This window comes from Gadus chalcogrammus, chromosome 6, assembly GCF_026213295.1.
Source record: "Gadus chalcogrammus isolate NIFS_2021 chromosome 6, NIFS_Gcha_1.0, whole genome shotgun sequence".
Taxonomy (NCBI): domain Eukaryota; kingdom Metazoa; phylum Chordata; class Actinopteri; order Gadiformes; family Gadidae; genus Gadus; species Gadus chalcogrammus.
Window position 1 is genome coordinate 22,948,825 of NC_079417.1, and position 16,758 is coordinate 22,965,582.

Sequence of the window (16,758 nt, forward strand, 5' to 3'; positions counted from 1 at the left end):
GACGCAGGAATGTCGCAGGAAAATTGTGTTAAAAAGGGTTAAAATATATCCCCATCAAGGACAACAGCAATGTAGCCTACAAAAAAAATAGACTGCAATTATATGAATGCTAAAGACATTAAAACACAATTGATTAGGCTTAAACCGACATATATCAGTCCTAATCCTGTATGCACTGTGCGTTTCACGGCATTTTCCCCCCTGAAATAATTCCTCTTCACACCTGTGAATAACCCGGGAGACGTCCATGATGAGGAATATAACGAAGCCCACCGTCTGGCCCGGTGCATCGTTGAGCGCACGATCGGGAGGTGGAAGTTGCGCTTAGATGCCTCACAAGTCAGGCGGAGGGCTCCAGTTTTCGCCGGCCAAGTCATGCGCCGTGATATGTGTGACGGCTATGTTGCACAACATTGCAGCTAAGGCTGGGGTGGCATTGCTTGAACCGGAGGACGTTGAGGACGATGACGATGAGGAAGATCGGTGTGAGGACGGCCTCCCTCATAACTACGCGGCTGGTTTTCATGCGCGTCGAATAGTGATTGAGACTTTTTTTTAACCCCCTCCACCCTCCCTCATGTCACTAAACATTCCCGTCAACGTGACCAATCCCCACCATATCCCAGCCTTTTGCCTGCTCCTTTGCTTGTTTTTTATATTTTTTTTATTTCTTTGTTTTATTTTTTTTAATTTCTTTAATTTCGTTATTCTTTATTCTTTTTAATTTGTTTAATTTAATTTTTTTTTTACATTATTTTATGCTACGTTTTATGAGTAGCCTATGTCAGTCTGCACAAATCCCCCCACTTTCTCTCGCACATTTTGAGTGCCCTGCCTGCGCTAACATTTTCTGGACTGTCCCGTTTTATTTTGGCCATTTTAACATCTTTATTAATAAATTAATTAATAATCTTTATTAATTACCAAACTAAGAACATAAAGGCGCAATGCGTTTTAATAAAACGCATCCAATAGACGGAATGTCCGATGGTGTCGCCACTGAGGCTATAGCTGACGATGCTCTTAGTGTCCTACGAGTACCTACGAGCACCCCTGGAGTACTCGTTAGCTACGAGCGTTTTCAAGACGTTCGTTCCCCACGATGCTTTCGGGAAACGCGGTGAAAACTCTACGATGCCCTTTCGACGCACTTCACGATCCACTTAGGCTAACGACGCTTTCGGGAAACGGGGCCCTGTGCTGCAGTACGTGTGGACTACCCGACACATATTGCCCACATCAGAAGCCGTGATGGCAATTTAAAGATGTTTACCTCAAAAAATAACAATGCGCAAAGAGCCAGGGTTTAGATGTGAATCTATATTTTTTAAAAATTAAGCAGAGTGGCGCAGAGGAAGCGTGCTGGGCCCATAACCCAGAGGTCGATGGATCGAAACCATCCTCTGCTAGAATGAATACCTAAAATTGCATCAATCAAAGAAATGAATTGTAATTACATGTTTAGTCTAGCCTCAATATATAGCATGAAGTGTTCTACTCACAATATTAGTGATACATAGCGCTCATTTTAAAACAAATATCCGTTACGATGATGATTGAGCGTGGGATTGGTAGCGAGACTGGGGTGGATTGAAAAATAAAGAACGAGTATACCTATACCTTATTCTCATGTATTTCAGACCTTGCTAGTGCTTGGTTGGTCGTTCATTTCTTTGTTCTAGTCTCATGTTGTAAACATACGTGTGCCCCAGTGGCCTGATGGATAAGGCACTGGCCTCCTAAGCCAGGGATTGTGGGTTCGAGTCCCGTCTGGGGTGATTTAAAGCAGGGTGGCGCAGCGGAAGCGTGCTGGGCCCATAACCCAGAGGTCGATGGATCGAACCCATCCTCTGCTATATTCATATGTTTTCAATGTGTCAGTCTTAAAATGAATAGCATTTAAAATCTGAATCAAGAATCCTGTGCTGCAGTACGTGTGGACTACCCGACACATATTGCTCACATCAGAAGCCGTGATGGCAATTTAAAGATGTTTACCACAAAAAATAACAATGCGCAAAGAGCCAGGGTTTAGATGTTGACTCTATATTTTTTAAAAATTAAGCAGAGTGGCGCAGCGGAAGCGTGCTGGGCCTATAACCCAGAGGTCGTTGGATCGAAACCATACTCTGCTAGTAGGAATACCTAAAATTGCATCAATCAAAGAAATGAATTGCAATTACATATTTAGTCTAGCCTCAATAGATAGCATGAAGTGTTCTACTCACAATATTAGTGATACATAGCGCACATTTTAAAACAAATATCCATTACGATGATGATTGAGCGTGGGATTGGTAGCGAGACTGGGGTGGATTGAAAAATAAAGAACGAGAATACCTATACCTTATTCTCATGTATTTCAGACCTTGCTAGTGCTTGGTTGGTCGTTCATTTCTTTGTTCTAGTCTCATGTTGTGAACTCATGTGCGCCCCAGTGGCCTAATGGATAAGGCACTGGCCTCCTAAGCCAGGGATTGTGGGTTCGAGTCCCGTCTGGGGTGATTTTAAGCAGCGTGGCGCAGCGGAAGCGTGCTGGGCCCATAACCCAGAGGTCGATGGATCGAACCCATCCTCTGCTATATTCATATGTTTTCAATGTGTCAGTCTTAAAATGAATAGCATTTAAAATCTGAATAGAGAATCCTGTGCTGCAGTACGTGTGGACTACCCGACACATATTGCCCACATCAGAAGCCGTGATGGCAATTTAAAGATGTTTACCACAAAAAATAACAATGCGCAAAGAGCCAGGGTTTAGATGTTGACTCTATATTTTTTAAAAATTAAGCAGAGTGGCGCAGCGGAAGCGTGCTGGGCTCATAACCCAGAGGTCGTTGGATTGAAACCATCCTCTGCTAGTAGGAATATCTAAAATTGCATCAATCAAAGAAATGAATTGCAATCACATATTTAGTCTAGCCTCAATAGATAGCATGAAGTGTTCTACTCACAATGTTAGTGATACATAGCTGTCATTTTAAAACAAATATCCGTTACGATGATGATTGAGCGTGGGATTGGTAGCGAGACTGGGGTGGATTGAAAAATAAAGAACGAGAATACCTATACCTTATTCTCATGTATTTCAGACCTTGCTAGTGCTTGGTTGGTCGTTCATTTCTTTGTTCTAGTCTCATGTTGTGAACTTATGTGCGCCCCAGTGGCCTAATGGATAAGGCACTGGCCTCCTAAGCCAGGGATTGTGGGTTCGAGTCCCGTCTGGGGTGATTTGAAGCAGAATGGCGCAGCGGAAGCGTGCTGGGCCCATAACCCAGAGGTCGATGGATCGAAACCATCCTCTGCTATATTCATATGTTTTCAATGTGTCAGTCTTAAAATGAATAGCATTTAAAATCTGAATCAAGAATCCTGTGCTGCAGTACATGTGGACTACCCGACACATATTGCCCACATCAGAAGCCGTGATGGCAATTTAAAGATGTTTACCACAAAAAATAACAATGCGCAAAGAGCCAGGGTTTAGATGTTGACTCTATATTTTTTAAAATTTAAGCAGAGTGGCGCAGCGGAAGCGTGCTGGGCCCATAACCCAGAGGTCGATGGATCAAAACCATCCTCTGCTAGTAGGAATACCTAAAATTGCATCAATCAAATAAATGAATTGCAATTACATATTTAGTCTAGCCTCAATAGATAGCATGAAGTGTTCTACTCACAATATTAGTGATACATAGCGATCATTTTAAAACAAATATCCGTTACGATGATGATTGAGCGTGGGATTGGTAGCGAGACTGGGGTGGATTGAAAAATAAAGAACGAGAGTACCTATACCTTATTCTCATGTATTTCAGACCTTGCTAGTGCTTGGTTGGTCGTTCATTTCTTTGTTCTAGTCTCATGTTGTGAACTCATGTGCGCCCCAGTGGCCTAATGGATAAGGCACTGGCCTCCTAAGCCAGGGATTGTGGGTTCGAGTCCCGTCTGGGGTGATTTGAAGCAGAGTGGCGCAGCGGAAGCGTGCTGGGCCCATAACCCAGAGGTCGATGGATCGAAACCATCCTCGGCTATATTCATATGTTTTCAATGTGTCAGTCTTAAAATGAATAGCATTTAAAATCTGAATCAAGAATCCTGTGCTGCAGTACATGTGGACTACCCGACACATATTGCCCACATCAGAAGCCGTGATGGCAATTTAAAGATGTTTACCACAAAAAATAACAATGCGCAAAGAGCCAGGGTTTAGATGTTGACTCTATATTTTTTAAAATTTAAGCAGAGTGGCGTAGCGGAAGCGTGCTGGGCCCCTAACCCAGAGGTCGATGGATCAAAACCATCCTCTGCTAGTAGGAATACCTAAAATTGCATCAATCAGAGAAATGAATTGCAATTACATATTTAGTCTAGCCTCAATATATAGCATGAAGTGTTCTACTCACAATATTAGTGATACATAGCGTACATTTAAAAACAAATATCCGTTACGATGATGATTGAGCGTGGGATTGGTAGCGAGACTGGGGTGGATTGAAAAATAAAGAACGAGTATACCTATACCTTATTCTCATGTATTTCAGACCTTGCTGGTGCTTGGTTGGTCGTTCATTTCTTTGTTCTAGTCTCATGTTGTAAACACACGTGTGCCCCAGTGGCCTGATGGATAAGGCACGGGCCTCCTTAGCCAGGGATTGTGGGTTCGAGTCCCGTCTGGGGTGATTTCAAGCAGCGTGGCGCAGCGGAAGCGTGCTGGGCCCATAACCCAGAGGTCGATGGATCGAACCCATCCTCTGCAATATTCATATGTTTTCAATGTGTCAGTCTTAAAATGAATAGCATTTAAAATCTGAATCAAGAATCCTGTGCTGCAGTACGTGTGGACTACCCGACACATATTGCCCACATCAGAAGCCGTGATGGCAATTTAAAGATGTTTACCACAAAAAATAACAATGCGCAAAGAGCCAGGGTTTAGATGTTGACTCTATATTTTTTAAACATTAAGCAGAGTGGCGCAGCGGAAGCGTGCTGGGCCCATAACCCAGATGTCGTTGGATCGAAACCATCCTCTGCTAGTAGGAATACCTAAAATTGCATCAATCAAAGAAATGTATTGCAATTACATATTTAGTCTAGCCTCAATAGATAGCATGAAGTGTTCTACTCACAATATTAGTGATACATAGCGCTCATTTTAAAACAAATATCCGTTACGATGATGATTGAGCGTGGGATTGGTAGCGAGACTGGGGTGGATTGAAAAATAAAGAACGAGAATACCTATACCTTATTCTCATGTATTTCAGACCTTGCTAGTGCTTGGTTGGTCGTTCATTTCTTTGTTCGTCTCATGTTGTAAACATACATGTGCCCCAGTGGCCTAATGGATAAGGCACTGGCCTCCTAAGCCAGGGATTGTGGGTTCGAGTCCCGTCTGGGGTGATTTGAAGCAGAGTGGAAGCATGCTGGGCCCATAACCCAGAGGTCGATGGATCGAAACCATCCTCTGCTATATTTAATGTTTTCAATGTGTCAGTCTTAAAATGAATAGCATTTAAAATCTGAATCAAGAATCCTGTGCTGCAGTACGTGTGGACTACCCGACACATATTGCCCACATCAGAAGCCGTGATGGCAATTTAAAGATGTTTACCACAAAAAATAACAATGCGCAAAGAGCCAGGGTTTAGATGTTGACTCTATATTTTTTAAAAATTAAGCAGAGTGGCGCAGTGGAAGCTGCGGAACAATGGAAGCATGCTGGGCCCATAACCCAGAGGTCGATGGATCGAAACCATCCTCTGCTATATTCATATGTTTTCAATGTGTCAGTCTTAAAAAAGCCTCTCCTGGAACCGTCACCTTATCGTGGTGGAGAGGTTTGCGTGTCCCTGTGAACCTGAGAGCTGTGTTGTCTGGAGCCTTGTGCTCCTGGTAGGGTCTCTCATGGCAGAGTGGTCTCAGGTGAGGGGCCAGACTAAGAATGGTTCAAAAAACTCCAATGAATAACGTAAAAAGAGGAGATGTGACCCGGCCCGGAGGAAGCCCGGGGCCCCCGTCTGGAGCCAGGCCCAGACGGAGGGCTCGATGGCGAGCGCCTGGTGGCCGGGTTTGCCACGGAGCCCGGTCGGGTACAGCCCGAACAAACTACGTGGCACCCCCCCTCTCTTCATCCCATGGGCCCACCACCTGTGGGAAGACCCGTTGGGGTCGGGTGCGCAGCCACATGGGTGGCAGCGAAGGTCAGGGGTCTCGACGGACCAGACCCGGGCGGCAGAAGCTGGCTCTGGGGACGTGGAACGTCACCTCGCTGTGGGGAAAGGAACCGGAGCTTGTGAGGGAGGTGGAGCGCTATCAGTTAGATCTGGTGGGGCTTACCTCCACGCACAGTCTCAGCTCTGGTACCGTACTCCTGGATAAGGGTTGGACTCTATTTTTCTCCGGAGTTGCCGAGGGCGTGAGGCGCCGGGCGGGTGTGGGGATACTCATAAATCCCCGGCTGAGCGCCGCGGTGTTGGAGTTTACCCCGGTAGACGAGAGGGTCGCCTCCCTGCGCCTAAAGGTTGTAGGGGGGAAAACTCTGACTGTTGTTTGTGCGTATGCACCAAACAGCAGCTCAGAGTACTCGGCCTTCTTGGAGACCCTGAATGGAGTCCTGTATGGGGCTCCAGTAGGGGACTCCGTAGTTCTGCTGGGAGACTTCAACGCCCACGTGGGCAACGATGGAGACACCTGGAGAGGCGTGGTGGGGAGGAACGGCCTCCCTGATCTAAACCCGAGCGGTCGTTTGTTATTGGATTTCTGTGCTAGTCATGGATTATCCATAACAAACACCATGTTCGAACATAAGGGTGCTCATAAGTGTACCTGGTACCAGAGTACCCTAGGCCGAAGATCGATGATCAATTTCGTGATCGTGTCATCTGATCTGAGGCCGCATGTTTTGGACACTCGGGTAAAGAGAGGGGCGGAACTGTCAACCGACCACCATCTGGTTGTGAGTTGGATCAGGGAATGGGGGAAATTTCCGGATAGACCTGGTAAGCCCAAACGAGTAGTGCGGGTGAACTGGGAACGTCTGGAGGAGGCCCCCGTCCTAGGTATCTTCAACTCACACCTCCGGCGGAGCTTTTCTGGCATTCCTGTGGAGGTTGGGGGCATTGAGCCGGAGTGGGCGGTGTTCAAAGCCTCCATTGCTGAAGCTGCGGTGGCTAGCTGTGGCCTCAGGGTCTTAGGCTCCTCAAGGGGCGGTAACCCTCGGACACCGTGGTGGACACCGGTGGTCAGGGAAGCCGTCCGACTGAAGAAGGAGGCCTTCCGGGATATGATATCCTGGAGGACTCCTGACTCGGTTGCAGGGTACCGACAGGCTCGAAGGGCTGCAGCGGCTGCCGTGTCGGAGGCTAAGCAGCGGGTGTGGGAGAAGTTCGGAGAGGCCATGGAGAAGGACTTTCGGTCGGCACCAAAGTGTTTCTGGAAGACTATCCGGCACCTCAGGAGGGGGAAACGGGGAACCATCCAAGCTGTGTACAGTAAGGATGGGACTCTGTTGACCTCAACTGAGGAGGTCGTCGGACGTTGGAAGGAACACTTTGAGGAACTCCTGAATCCGAATAACACGCCCTCTATGTTGGAGGCAGAGCTCGAGGTTGATGGTGTTTCGTCGTCAATTTCCCTGGTGGAGGTCACTGAGGTAGTCAAACATCTCCGCAGTGGCAAAGCCCCAGGGATTGATGAGATCCAGCCAGAAATGCTAAAGGCTCTGGGTGTTGAGGGGCTGTCATGGTTGACACGCCTATTCAACATCGCGTGGGAGTCGGGTACAGTGCCAAAGGAGTGGCAAACCGGGGTGGTGGTTCCCCTGTTCAAAAAGGGGGACCAGAGATTGTGTGCCAATTATCGGGGTATCACACATCTCAGCCTCCCTGGTAAAGTCTACTCCAAGGTGCTGGAAAGGAGGGTTCGGCCGATCGTCGAACCTCAGATTGAAGAGGAACAATGCGGTTTTCGCCCCGGACGTGGAACTACGGACCAGCTCTTTACTCTCGCAAGGATCCTGGAGGGGGCCTGGGAGTATGCCCATCCGGTCTACATGTGTTTTGTGGATCTGGAGAAGGCGTATGACCGGGTCCCCCGGGAGAAACTGTGGGAGGTGCTGCGGGAGTATGGGGTAAGGGGGTCTATCCTCAGGGCCATCCAATCTTTGTACTCCCAAAGCGAGAGCTGTGTTCGTGTTCTCGGCAGCCAGTCAGTTTCGTTCTCAGTGGGTGCTGGTCTCCGCCAGGGCTGCGCCTTGTCACCAATCCTGTTTGTGATATACATGGACAGGATATCGAGGCGTAGTCGTGGTGGGGAGGGGTTGCAGTTCGGTGGTCTGAGGATCTCGTCACTGCTTTTTGCAGATGATGTGGTCCTCATTGGATCATCGGCCTGTGACCTTCAGCACTCACTGGATCGGCTGGCGGCCGAGTGTGAAGCGGCTGGGATGAGGATCAGCACCGCTAAATCTGAGGCCATGACTTTTAGCAGGAAACCGGTGGATTGCTTACTCCGGGTAGGAAATGAGTCCTTAGCCCAAGTGAAGGAGTTCAAGTACCTCGGGGTCTTGTTCGCGAGTGAGGGTACTATGGAGCGTGAGATTGGCCGGAGAATCGAAGCAGCGGGGGCGGTATTGCGTTCGCTTTACCGCACCGTTGTAACGAAAAGAGAGCTGAGCCGCAAGGCAAAGCTCTCGATCTACCGGTCGATCTTCGTTCCTATCCTCACCTATGGTCATGAGGGCTGGGTGATGACCGAAAGGACGAGATCGCGGGTACAAGCGGCCGAGATGAGTTTTCTCAGAAGGGTGGCTGGTGTCTCCCTTAGGGATAGGGTGAGAAGCTCAGCCATCCGTGAGGAACTCGGATTAGAGCCGCTGCTCCTTTACTTAGAAAGGAGTCAGCTGAGGTGGTTCGGGCATCTGGTAAGGATGCCCACTGGGCGCCTTCCTTGGGAGGTGTTTCAGGCACGTCCAGTGGGGAGGAGACCTCGGGGAAGACCCAGGACTAGGTGGAGAGATTATATCTCAACACTGGCCTGGGAACGCCTCGGGATCCCCCCGTCAGAGCTGGTCAATGTGGCCCGGGAAAGGGAAGTCTGGGGCCCCCTGCTTGAGCTGCTCCCCCCGCGACCCGACCCCGGATAAGCGGATGACGATGAGGATGAGTCTTAAAATGAATAGCATTTAAAATCTGAATCAAGAATCCTGTGCTGCAGTACGTGTGGACTACCCGACACATATTGCCCACATCAGAAGCCGTGATGGCAATTTAAAGATGTTTACCACAAAAAATAACAATGCGCAAAGAGCCAGGGTTTAGATGTGAATCTATATTTTTTAGAAATTAAGCAGAGTGGCGCAGCGGAAGCGTGCTGGGCCCATAACCCAGAGGTCGATGGATCGAAACCATCCTCTGCTAGAATGAATGCCTAAAATTGCATCAATCAAAGAAATGACTTGTAATTACATAGTTAGTCTAGCCTCAATATATAGCATGAAGTGTTCTACTCACAATATTAGTGATACATAGCGATCATTTTAAAACAAATATCCGTTACGATGATGATTGAGCGTGGGATTGGTAGCGAGACTGGGGTGGATTGAAAAATAAAGAACGAGTATACCTATACCTTATTCTCATGTATTTCAGACCTTGCTAGTGCTTGGTTGGTCGTTCATTTCTTTGTTCTAGTCTCATGTTGTAAACATACGTGTGCCCCAGTGGCCTGATGGATAAGGCACTGGCCTCCTAAGCCAGGGATTGTGGGTTCGAGTCCCGTCTGGGGTGATTTTAAGCAGCGTGGCGCAGCGGAAGCGTGCTGGGCCCATAACCCAGAGGTCGATGGATCGAAACCATACTCTGCTATATTCATATGTTTTCAATGTGTCAGTCTTAAAATGAATAGCATTTAAAATCTGAATCAAGAATCCTGTGCTGCAGTACATGTGGACTACCCGACACATATTGCCCACATCAGAAGACGTGATGGCAATTTAAAGATGTTTACCACAAAAAATAACAATGCGCAAAGAGCCAGGGTTTAGATGTTGACTCTATATTTTTTAAAATTTAAGCAGAGTGGCGCAGCGGAAGCGTGCTGGGCCCATAACCCAGAGGTCGATGGATCAAAACCATCCTCTGCTAGTAGGAATACCTAAAATTGCATCAATCAGAGAAATGAATTGCAATTACATATTTAGTCTAGCCTCAATATATAGCATGAAGTGTTCTACTCACAATATTAGTGATACATAGCGCTCATTTTAAAACAAATATCCGTTACGATGATGATTGAGCGTGGGATTGGTAGCGAGACTGGGGTGGATTGAAAAATAAAGAACGAGTATACCTATACCTTATTCTCATGTATTTCAGACCTTGCTGGTGCTTGGTTGGTCGTTCATTTCTTTGTTCTAGTCTCATGTTGTAATCATACGTGTGCCCCAGTGGCCTGATGGATAAGGCACTGGCCTCCTTAGCCAGGGATTGTGGGTTCGAGTCCCGTCTGGGGTGATTTTAAGCAGCGTGGGGCAGCGGAAGCGTGCTGGGCCCATAACCCAGAGGTCGATGGATCGAACCCATCCTCTGCTATATTCATATGTTTTCAATGTGTCAGTCTTAAAATGAATAGCATTTAAAATCTGAATCAAGAATCCTGTGCTGCAGTACGTGTGGACTACCCGACACATATTGCCCACATCAGAAGCCGTGATGGCAATTTAAAGATGTTTACCACAAAAAATAACAATGCGCAAAGAGCCAGGATTTAGATGTTGACTCTATATTTGTTAAAAATTAAGCAGAGTGGCGCAGCGGAAGCGTGCTGGGCCCATAACCCAGAGGTCGTTGGATCGAAACCATCCTCTGCTAGTAGGAATACCTAAAATTGCATCAATCAAAGAAATGAATTGCAATTACATATTTAGTCTAGCCTCAATAGATAGCATGAAGTGTTCTACTCACAATATTAGTGATACATAGCGCTCATTTTAAAACAAATATCCGTTACGATGATGATTGAGCGTCAGTACGTGTGGACTACCCGACACATATTGCCCACATCAGAAGCCGTGATGGCAATTTAAAGATGTTTACCACAAAAAATAACAATGCGCAAAGAGCCAGGGTTTAGATGTTGACTCTATATTTTTTAAAAATCAAGCAGAGTGGCGCAGCGGAAGCGTGCTGGGCCCATAACCCAGAGGTCGATGGATCGAAACCATCCTCTGCTATGTTCATACGTTTTCAATGTGTCAGTCTTAAAATGAATAGCATTTAAAATCGGAATCAAGAATCCTGTGCTGCAGTACGTGTGGGCTACCCGACACATATTGCCCACATCAGAAGCCGTGATGGCAATTTAAAGATGTTTACCACAAAAAATAACAATGCGCAAAGAGCCAGGGTTTAGATGTGAATCTATATTTTTTTTTAATTAAGCAGAGTGGCGCAGCGGAAGCGTGCTGGGCCCATAACCCAGAGGTCGATGGATCGATACCATCCTTTGCTAGTAGGAATACCTAAAATTGCATCAATCAAAGAAATGAATTGTAATTACATACTTAGTCTACCCTCAATATATAGCATGAAGTGTTCTACTCACAATATTAGTGATACATAGCGATAATTTTAAAACAAATATCCGTTACGATGATGATTGAGCGTGGGATTGGTAGCGAGACTGGGGTGGATTGAAAAATAAAGAACGAGTATACCTATACCTTATTCTCATGTATTTCAGACCTTGCTAGTGCTTGGTTGGTCGTTCATTTCTTTGTTCTAGTCTCATGTTGTAAACATACGTGTGCCCCAGTGGCCTAATGGATAAGGCACTGCCCTCCTAAGCCAGGGATTGTGGGTTCGAGTCCCGTCTGGGATGATTTGAAGCAGAGTGGCGCAGCGGAAGCGTGCTGGGCCCATAACCCAGAGGTCGATGGATCGAAACCATCCTCTGCTATATTCATATGTTTTCAATGTGTCAGTCTTAAAATGAATAGCATTTAAAATCTGAATCAAGAATCCTGTGCTGCAGTACGTGTGGACTACCCGACACATATTGCCCACATCAGAAGCCGTGATGGCAATTTAAAGATGTTTACCACAAAAAATAACAATGCGCAAAGAGCCAGGGTTTAAATGTTCACTCTATATTTTTTAAAAATTAAGCAGAGTGGCGCAGCGGAAGCGTGCTGGGGCCATAACCCAGTGGTCGTTGGATCGAAACCATCATCTGCTAGTAGGAATACCTAAAATTGCATCAATCAAAGAAATGAATTGCAATTACATGTTTAGTCTAGCCTCAATAGATAGCATGAAGTGTTCTACTCACAATATTCGTGATACATAGCTATCATTTTAAAACAAATATCCGTTACGATGATGATTGAGCGTCAGTACGTGTGGACTACCCGACACATATTGCCCACATCAGAAGCCGTGATGGCAATTTAAAGATGTTTACCACAAAAAATAACAATGCGCAAAGAGCCAGGGTTTAGATGTTGACTCTATATTTTTTAATAATCAAGCAGAGTGGCGCAGCGGAAGCGTGCGGGGCCCATAACCCAGAGGTCGATGGATCGAAACCATCCTCTGCTATGTTCATACGTATTCAATGTGTCAGTCTTAAAATGAATAGCATTTAAAATCGGAATCAAGAATCCTGTGCTGCAGTACGTGTGGACTACCCGACACATATTGCCCACATCAGAAGCCGTGATGGCAATTTAAAGATGTTTACCACAAAAAATAACAATGCGCAAAGAGCCAGGATTTAGATGTTGACTCTATATTTTTTCAAAATTAAGCAGAGTGGCGCAGCGGAAGCGTGCTGGGCCCATAACCCAGAGGTCGATAGATCGAAACCATCCTCTGCTATATTCATATGTTTTCAATGTGTCAGTCTTAAAATGAATAGCATTTAAAATCTGAATCAAGAATCCTGTGCTGCAGTACGTGTGGACTACCCGACACATATTGCCCACATCAGAAGCCGTGATGGCAATTTAAAGATGTTTACCACAAAAAATAACAATGCGCAAAGAGCCAGGGTTTAGATGTTGACTCTATATTTTTTAAAATTTAAGCAGAGTGGCGCAGCGGAAGCGTGCTGGGCCCATAACCCAGAGGTCGATGGATCAAAACCATCATCTGCTAGTAGGAATACCTAAAATTGCATCAATCAAAGAAATGAATTGCATTTACATATTTAGTCTAGCCTCAATAGATAGCATGAAGTGTTCTACTCACAATATTAGTGATACATAGCGATCATTTTAAAACAAATATCCGTTACGATGATGATTGAGCGTGGGATTGGTAGCGAGACTGGGGTGGATTGAAAAATAAAGAACGAGAGTACCTATACCTTATTCTCATGTATTTCAGACCTTGCTAGTGCTTGGTTGGTCGTTCATTTCTTTGTTCTAGTCTCATGTTGTGAACTCATGTGTGCCCCAGTGGCCTAATGGATAAGGCACTGGCCTCCTAAGCCAGGGATTGTGGGTTCGAGTCCTGTCTGGGGTGATTTGAAGCAGAGTGGCGCAGCGGAAGCGTGCTGGGCCCATAACCCAGAGGTCGATGGATCGTAACCATCCTCTGCTATATTCATTTGTTTTCAATGTGTCAGTCTTAAAATGAATAGCATTTAAAATCGGAATCAAGAATCCTGTGCTGCAGTACGTGTGGACTACCCGACACATATTGCCCACATCAGAAGCCGTGATGGCAATTTAAAGATGTTTAACACAAAAAATAACAATGCGCAAAGAGCCAGGGTTTAGATGTTGACTCTATATTTTTTAAAAATTAAGCAGAGTGGCGCAGCGGAAGCGTGCTGGGCCCATAACCCAGAGGTCGATGGATTGTAACCATCCTCTGCTATATTCATATCTTTTCAATGTGTCAGTCTTAAAATGAATAGCATTTAAAATCTGAATCAAGAATCCTGTGCTGCAGTACGTGTGGACTACCCGACACATATTGCCCACATCAGAAGCCGTGATGGCAATTTAAAGATGTTTACCACAAAAAATAACAATGCGCAAAGAGCCAGGGTTTAGATGTTGACACTATATTGTTTTAAAATTAAGGAGAGTGGCGCAGCGGAAGCGTGCTGGGCCCAGAGGTCGATGGATCGAAACCATCCTCTGCTATATTCATATCTTTTCAATGTGTCAGTCTTAAAATGAATAGCATTTAAAATCTGAATCAAGAATCCTGGGCCCCGTTTCCCGAAAGCATCGTTAGCCTAAGTGGATCGTGAAGTGCGTCGTAAGGGCATCGTAGAGTTTTCACCGCGTTTCCCGAAAGCATCGTGGGGAACGAACGTCTTGAAAACGCTCGTAGCTAACGAGTACTCCAGGGGTGCTCGTAGGACGTTAAGAGCATCGTCAGCTATAGCCTCAGTGGCGACACCATCGGACATTCCGTCTATTGGATGCGTTTTATTAAAACGCATTGCGCCTTTATGTTCTTAGTTTGGTAATTAATAAAGATTATTAATTTATTTATTAATAAAGATGTTAAAATGGCCAAAATAAAACGTGACAGTCCAGAAAATGTTTGCGCAGGCAGGGCACTCAAAATGTGTGAGAGAAAGTGGGGGGATTTGTGCAGACTGACATAGGCTACTCATAAAACGTAGCATAAAATAATGTAAAAAATTAAATTAAATTAAAAAAAATTAAAATAAAGAAATAAAATTAATTATAAAAAACAAGCAAAGGAGCAGGCAAAAGGCTGGGATATGGTGGGGATTGGTCACGTTGACGGGAATGTTTAGTGACATGTGGGAGGGTGGAGGGGGTTAAAAAAAAGTCTCAATCACTCTTCGACGCGCATGAAAACCAGCCGCGTAGTTATGAGGGAGGCCGTCCTCACACCGATCTTCCTCGTCGTCATCGTCCTCAGCGTCCTCCGGTTCAAGCATTGCCACCCCAGCCTTAGCTGCAATGTTGTGCAACATAGCCGTCACACATATCACGGCGCATGACTTGGCCGGCGAAAACTGGAGCCCTCCGCCTGACTTGTGAAGGCATCTAATATAGCGCAACTTCCACCTCCCGATCGTGCGCTCAACGATGCACCGGGCCAGACGGTGGGCTTCGTTGTATTCCTCATCAATACATACCTTACCCTATTTCCGGAGGGGCTTTTATAGCCAATCAAATTATCAATCAAGGAAACCCTTATGCGGAATCAGATTAAGTCGGCTCTCTTTGCTGCGCAAAGCATGTTTCAGAAATCAGCCCATTAAGATAAATGTAGTTGTCACACAAGCAATTTTAAATTTTTTGTCATATGGAATTATTTCAGGGGGGAAAATGCCGTGAAACGCACAGTGCATTCAGGATTAGGACTGATATATGTCGGTTTAAGCCTAATCAATTGTGTTTTAATGTCTTGCTATAGCATTCATCTAATTGCAGTCTATTTTTTTCGGAGGCTACTCTGCTGTTGTCCTTGATGGGGATTTATTTGAACCCTTTTTAACACAATTTTCCTGCGACATTCCTGCGTCTCCCCCTCCTACGGAGCCCATTTCAGCACCGTGTCAGTAGACAGTTACAATCCTACGACGTCGTGAGTGCAGCGAATGCGCGTTCACGTTAAGAGGAGTTTCGGGAAACGCTCCAAAGAAATTGACGATGGATCGCAAGATCCATCGTGAGAATGATCGTACGAGCGTGGATCCATCGTTATCGGGAAACGGGGCCCTGTGCTGCAGTACGTGTGGACTACCCGACACATATTGCCCACATCAGAAGCCGTGATGGCAATTTAAAGATGTTTACCACAAAAAATAACAATGCGCAAAGAGCCAGGGTTTAGATGTTGACACTATATTTTTTTAAAATTAATCAGAGTGGCGCAGCGGAAGCGTGCTGGGCTATAACCCAGAGGTCGATGGATCGAAACCATCCTCTGCTAGTAGGAATACCTAAAATTGCATCAATCAAAGAAATGAATTGCATTTACATATTTAGTCTAGCCTCAATAGATAGCATGAAGTGTTCTACTCACAATATTAGTGATACATAGCGATCATTTTAAAACAAATATCCGTTACGATGATGATTGAGCGTGGGATTGGTAGCGAGACTGGGGTGGATTGAAAAATAAAGAACGAGAGTACCTATACCTTATTCTCATGTATTTCAGACCTTGCTAGTGCTTGGTTGGTCGTTCATTTCTTTGTTCTAGTCTCATGTTATGAACTCATCTGCGCCCCAGTGGCCTAATGGATAAGGCACTGGCCTCCTAAGCCAGGGATTGTGGGTTCGAGTCCTGTCTGGGGTGATTTGAAGCAGAGTGGCGCAGCGGAAGCGTGCTGGGCCCATAACCCAGAGGTCGATGGATCGAAACCATCCTCTGCTATATTCATATCTTTTCAATGTGTCAGTCTTAAAATGAATAGCATTTAAAATCTGAATCAAGAATCCTGTGCTGCAGTACGTGTGGACTACCCGACACATATTGCCCACATCAGAAGCCGTGATGGCAATTTAAAGATGTTTACCACAAAAAATAACAATGCGCAAAGAGCCAGGGTTTAGATGTTGACTCTATATTTTTTAAAATTTAAGCAGAGTGGCGCAGCGGAAGCGTGCTGGGCCCATAACCCAGAGGTCAATGGAGCAAAACCATCCTCTGCTAGTAGGAATACCTAAAATTGCATCAATCAAAGAAATGAATTGCATTTACATATTTAGTCTAGACTCAATAGATAGCATGAAGTGTTCTACTCACAATA

At 45.6% G+C, this 16,758-nt stretch overlaps 9 non-coding genes across 9 annotated transcripts; all 9 read left to right on the top strand.

Annotated features, from left to right (window-relative positions):
- The first annotated feature begins 1,705 nt into the window (after positions 1 to 1,705).
- Positions 1,706 to 1,778, top strand: trnar-ccu (transfer RNA arginine (anticodon CCU)). The gene has a single exon. It is a non-coding gene; the product is annotated as a tRNA-Arg (tRNA).
- Positions 1,779 to 2,431: 653 nt separating this feature from the next.
- On the top strand, positions 2,432 to 2,504 carry trnar-ccu (transfer RNA arginine (anticodon CCU)). The gene has a single exon. It is a non-coding gene; the product is annotated as a tRNA-Arg (tRNA).
- Positions 2,505 to 3,157: 653 nt separating this feature from the next.
- On the top strand, positions 3,158 to 3,230 carry trnar-ccu (transfer RNA arginine (anticodon CCU)). The gene has a single exon. It is a non-coding gene; the product is annotated as a tRNA-Arg (tRNA).
- Positions 3,231 to 3,883: 653 nt separating this feature from the next.
- Positions 3,884 to 3,956, top strand: trnar-ccu (transfer RNA arginine (anticodon CCU)). The gene has a single exon. It is a non-coding gene; the product is annotated as a tRNA-Arg (tRNA).
- Positions 3,957 to 4,241: 285 nt separating this feature from the next.
- On the top strand, positions 4,242 to 4,313 carry trnar-ccu (transfer RNA arginine (anticodon CCU)). The gene has a single exon. It is a non-coding gene; the product is annotated as a tRNA-Arg (tRNA).
- Positions 4,314 to 5,333: 1,020 nt separating this feature from the next.
- trnar-ccu (transfer RNA arginine (anticodon CCU)) lies at positions 5,334 to 5,406 on the top strand. Its single transcript has one exon. It is a non-coding gene; the product is annotated as a tRNA-Arg (tRNA).
- Positions 5,407 to 9,718: 4,312 nt separating this feature from the next.
- trnar-ccu (transfer RNA arginine (anticodon CCU)) lies at positions 9,719 to 9,791 on the top strand. The gene has a single exon. It is a non-coding gene; the product is annotated as a tRNA-Arg (tRNA).
- A 3,665-nt stretch (positions 9,792 to 13,456) lies between these two features.
- Positions 13,457 to 13,529, top strand: trnar-ccu (transfer RNA arginine (anticodon CCU)). The gene has a single exon. It is a non-coding gene; the product is annotated as a tRNA-Arg (tRNA).
- A 2,702-nt stretch (positions 13,530 to 16,231) lies between these two features.
- On the top strand, positions 16,232 to 16,304 carry trnar-ccu (transfer RNA arginine (anticodon CCU)). The gene has a single exon. It is a non-coding gene; the product is annotated as a tRNA-Arg (tRNA).
- Positions 16,305 to 16,758: the final 454 nt, after the last annotated feature.